A 6,000-nucleotide genomic window follows, 5' to 3' on the forward strand; every position below is an offset into this window, starting at 1 on the left:
GTGGTGAGAAGGTGAAGAAGGGGATGAAGATTGAAGAATATGAATATGGTGTGATTGTTGTCAGAAATAATGGTGTTTAGCGGTGAGAATGGATTGTCAGCCGGTGAAGATGGCGATGAAAATGAATAAAAAGAAAAAAATAATTAGTTTTAGACCCGTGGATTTGATTAGCCTAAATTAATGCTACTTACACCCGTTATTTTGTCCATATAAGAAAATTGGTTGTCCACGTATTGACCACCATTTTTAAACATCTTACCTTTCATTCAGATCGGTTGTAAAATATTCTAACTCACATTTTGACTAACATTTTATGTTTGCTCACTCTCTCTCCCATTGCTCATGTTGATGAAGGAATGTTATGTAGTCTGAGCTCCCGTTATTTTGTTTGTGCGATTTTAATCTGTATTTTAGAAATTTCATTTTGGTGTAAGGTTGTTCCATGAGAACCATAATTCAATTCAAAAGTCATATTTTTGCTGGAACTCAAATTATTTTACTCTTTCTTTCTGCTCTAACTAAAAATTGATGTTATTTCTGATGTGGTAGTTTCTTACCACATAAATTTCTTGCTATTGTATTACAAATAGGGTCTTAATGTAAATTCTGATTTGCATAGATGTTTGCCAAAAAAAATAAAGATAAACAAGTTTTTAATATAAATGTTGATTTGCATAGATTTTTGCCACCGTTTTTTTATGCGTGAAGTTGCACCATCTTAGATACTGTCATGACCAATGCTCGACAAAGTTTACAAATTGAATATCAAGACAGGTTTTAGTTCCTTTTGTTGGTTTTCTATAGTAGTGTTATATGACGAGGTAATAATAAAGTGATCTTTGAGTAAGTATATATCCATTTTTCAACCAAAAAAAAAAAAGTATATATCCATTATTATTTGTACATATTTAGTTACTCATGGATTTAGTTATTCCAATCAAACTTCTGGTTCAATAATTTATTACATTTCGTAAAATCTTCTTATTTCATTTTTCCATTGATCAAGTTTTACCCTTGCACTTTATCTGTAGAATTTGTCTGTGGCTCGAATCATTAAACATTTTTTTTCTCATCACTTACATCTTGATAATGTTCTCGAAGGAAAAAACTTGCGTCGGGGATTTTTACGAAGATTTTACCGAAACATCCTGCTGTTGTTGTTGTTAAACTTGTTTACCTTCTCCTTGAACCTCCTCATGATTGTGTTCATCAATTTCCTCATCCGGAGTACTATCCTGATGCTCTACCTGATCATGATTCCTAGAAACCCGTTGGTCTTCGGCATCTACTTGCACCACTTGAGCTTTAGTAGACCCAACATCACCACAACTAGGCACCGTAGGTTTCACCATAGCTACTAACCACAAACCCGTATCAACGGTACCCTTCAAGTACCTCAAGACCCACTTCACAGGTTCCCAATGTGTCTTCCCCGGGTTTGTCATAAACCTACTAACCACACTGACCGCCTGTGAAATATCCGGACGAGTACACACCGTAGCGTACATCAAACTGACAACTGCACTAGCATAAGGTACACGATCCATATGATCCTTCTCCACCGTAGTAGTGGGAGATTGTTTTCTCGAGAGCTTGAAGTGTGGTGCCAAAGGTGTGGACACCGCCTTCGCATTCTGCATCCCGAATCGAGAAACTACTCGTTCGATGTAACCTTCCTGACTCAAGTACAGTTTCTTACTTGACCGCTCTCTCTTAATCTTCATTCTCAGTATCTTCTTTGCAGCGCCCATGTCTTTCATCTCAAAATCTTGACTGTGTTGAGATTTCAACTTATCTATCTCCACCATGCTTCGAGAAGCAATAAGCATGTCATCCACATACAATAGGAGATAAATAAAGTCATCTTCGCGAAGCTTTTTGATGTATACACAACAATCATAGTCACTTCTGCAAAAACCATGTTTTAGCATGAAAAACTCAAATCTTTTGTACCATTGGCAAGGGGATTGTTTCAATCCGTAAGCAGAGTTCCTCAAACGACATTCTTGATTTTTTTACCCTCAACCTTGTATCCCTCGGGTTGAGCCATATAAATTTCTTCTTCCAGATCTCCGTGCAAGAAGGCGGTTTTAACATCGAGTTGTTCCAGCTCAAGATCACTGTGAGAACCAATACTCAATAGCACCCGAATAGAAGTATGTTTCACGACCGGGGAGAAAATCCATTCTAGTCGACCCCTTCTTTCTGTGCATAACCCTTGGCCACTAGTCTTGCCTTATACCTTGTACCCTTGATCTCGGAAGAATCCTCTTTCTTCTTGTACACCCATTTACAATCAATAATAGACTTACCTTCGGGTAATGGGACAACATCCAATGTCTTGTTCTTGTGAAGAGACTCCATCTTTTCTTGCATACCAACCAACCAACTTTCTCTTTCCTCCGCGGTAATATCTTGTTTGAAAGTGACCGGCTCGTCGTCTTCCACCAAGAGTGCATATTCAACCACATTTGCCTGCCCGTAATGCCTAAGAGGTTTGTTTGACCCTAACCTCTGTACCGGCTTATTTAACCGTTTCGGCCTAGTGTGTACCGAAACATCCTGCTGTTGTTGTTGTTAAACTTGTTTACCTTCTCCTTGAACCTCCTCATGATTGTGTTCATCAATTTCCTCATCCGGAGTACTATCCTGATGCTCTACCTGATCATGATTCCTAGAAACCCGTTGGTCTTCGGCATCTACTTGCACCACTTGAGCTTTAGTAGACCCAACATCACCACAACTAGGCACCGTAGGTTTCACCATAGCTACAATAGATGACTCATCAAACACCACATCTCTGCTGATTACAAACTTCTTGTCTTCCGTACACCATAGCCGATAACCCTTGACTCCTGTAGCATATCCTTAGAAAATTGTCTTTCTTGCTCTATTATCAAGTTTGTTACCTTTGACATGGTAACAAGCCGTACAACCGAAAACTCTAAGTCTCTCGTAATCTGCATGTTCACCTGACCACACCTCGTTAGGTATGCCGCCATCTAAAGAAGAATGTGGAGACCTGTTTACAACATAACAAGCTGTAGCAACAGATTCAGCCCACCATTCTACGCCTAATCCCGAATTAGAGCGTATACATCTAGCCTTCTCAAGTAGTGTACGGTTCAATCTCTCTGCGACTCCATTCCGCTGAGGTGTGTTTACTACTGTCCAGTACCTCACAGTGCCTTCCTGATTACAAAACTCCTTGAATGCCCCATCCGTGTACTCGATCCCATTATACGATCTTAACGTCTTCAGCTTTCGACCAGTTTTGTTCTCAACCATTGCTTTCTACACTAGGAACGTGTTGAATACCTCATTCTTATGCTTCAGAAAATAAAGCCAGACAAATCTCGCATGATCATCAACGATGTAACAAAATACCTGGAACCACCATTGGAAGCTAACTTTGCCGGTCCCCGGACATCGGTATGTACGTAGTCTAATACCTCTCTGCTCCTGTGCTTGCTTAAGGGGAACATCACCCTGTGTGCCTTCCCGAACACACAATGGTCACAAAACTCCATGCAAGGCTTCTTCATGTCCTTCAACAAGCCTTTCCCACACATCAAAGATAAACCCTTTTCCGACATATGCCCAAGGCGCATATGCCAAAGCCTCGTACAAGTCGTTGGATCCTTTTACTGATTCCTTTTGCTACATCTCCTATAATTGTTGTCCCTAAAAGTTTGTATAAATTACCGTAACGAGTACCTCTCATCACCACCAAAGAACCCTTAACGACTTTTATGGAGCCATTCTCTATAATTATCTTACAGCCGTTCCGCTCTAACACACCGAGGGAAATTAGATTTTTCCGCAAATCGGGTATGTGTCTTACGTCCGCCAATGTTCTTACCACTCCATCGTGCATCTTGATACGTATTGTTTCGAGTCCCACAGTTTTACATATATTATCATTATCCATTATAACTGTACCACCATCTATACTCCTATAGGTAGTAAACCACTTCCTATTTGGACACATATGGTGTGACGCCCCTGAATCAAGCATCTACTTATCGGAGATCTCCTCAGACACCTCTGTTACCGAGAAACATTCGTCAGGGTCTTCTGACACACATCCTGCCTCTTGCATCTCTTGTTTCTCCTTGTAGCCTTCGTTCTTTTGCTTCAACATTCTCTTTGGACAAGCCGCTTTAAAGTGGCCAAGCTTACCACAACTAAAACACGTTTTCTTGAAAGAGCCTCTAGATTTGCATCTAGATTTTCCGCCCTTTCCCTTTCTTCTTTCATTACTCCTCCCTCTCGTTGCAAACAACCCTTGTACTTGATCCTTGTGTACTCCACCCGGCGTGATACCGCTAGTAGCAACCTTACGAAGGTCATCCGCTAATAACGAATTGCTCGTCTCTTCCATGCTTAGACTATCACCAACAAGCATCAAAGTTTGAACAAGGTTCTCATAGGATTTAGGCAATGAAAGTAACAATATGAGGGCTTGGTCCTCATCCTTAACCTTAACATCAATATCCTTCAAATCTGAGATAATCCTGTCAAACCTGTTCACATATTCCTGAATCGAAAACCCTCTTCTATTCTACACGTGAATAATTTCGATTTTAAGTAAACCCGATTCGTTAAAGTTTTCGTCATGAAATTGCTTTCTAGCTTTAACCACACACTCGTCGCTGTTGTTTCTCCGTCTACTAGGAACGCCACGTCCCTTTCAAGATACAACATAATGGTTGCCCGTGCTTCGAGATTTAACTCCTCCAAATCCTCATCTGATATATCTCCTGATTTCTTTCCCGTCAACGTCTTGTGTAATTTCTGCGAGATTAGCAGATTCTTCATCTGCATCCGCCAATAAGAAAAATCGTTTTTCCCATTGAACTTCTCTATCTCACATTTCCCTGATTTGACCGTACTACTTCTCGATCCCATCTCCTCTTCGTTCAATCTCAACAAGGCTCTGATACCAATTGTCAGTACTAAAATTCGCGGAAGCTATCGAACCTATCCTAGAAATTGATCTGATTATGAAAATTAATCGAAAAGCTACGCCAAAACTAAATATGCAAACAAAATTAGCGAGGTTCGGCTTAAAGCCTACGTCCTCGGGCGAACAAGAAAACTTTATTGAAGGATATATCAAGACGACTTACACAACATGCACGTTCGTCCCAAGATGGTACCGTATAGAAAATAACCTTCTATCTAAATCTTCGATGACCGAGAAATTAAACACCGCTCAAAATAATGAATAAAATTTCTCTCTCACTTGCTCTCAATCTATGTTGAATAGTTGTTGTGTTTGTGTTGTTGTGTATTTTATCAATACTTAAACCCCCTATATATTGCATTGAAAACTGACTCCAATCTTGAGTTTTGAGCTGTTTCCAAATTTTGAGCAGTTTCCAAATTTTGAGTCTAATTTGGAAATCCAATTTGGAATTGGATTTTCACCAAACCGACTTCCAATTTGAGTCTCACCACCGACTGTCACAGTCATCATGACCAACACTCTCTTTATAATTTCACGTAGATACATACCAGAGACCATTTTTTCAAATATCTTGGTTATATTTATATAGAAAAGATGAAGTACAAACTTCCAACACCAAGAACGATATAAGAAGATTAGCTAAGTCATCCAACATTAGTAATAAACATAAGCTTTACGTGCTCACCAGGATTAAGGCTTGCACCATCCATGTTTCTATCAAATAATGTTAAAAGAAGTGTAGACACAAGACAAGTGTCCCCTTATGTGTCAAACAACAAACCATTAAGTGTAGACACAAGACAAGTGTCCCCTTATGTGTCAAACAACAAACCATTACGTGTAGACACAAGACAAGTGTTGTGTCAAACAACAAACCATTAAGTGTAGACACGAGACAAGTGTCCCTTTATGTGTCAAACAACATAGTTGTTGTCCATAGATTCAATACATGAATGAGTTTTATGAGCCCAACAAACCTTTAGCCCAACAAGTCTAAACATGGTCTTATTGTATGGGACATACTAATG

The sequence above is a fragment of the Eschscholzia californica genome, unplaced genomic scaffold (assembly GCF_041429995.1).
Source record: "Eschscholzia californica isolate CP2 unplaced genomic scaffold, dmEscCali1.0.p SCAF_2, whole genome shotgun sequence".
NCBI lineage: Eukaryota > Viridiplantae > Streptophyta > Magnoliopsida > Ranunculales > Papaveraceae > Eschscholzia > Eschscholzia californica.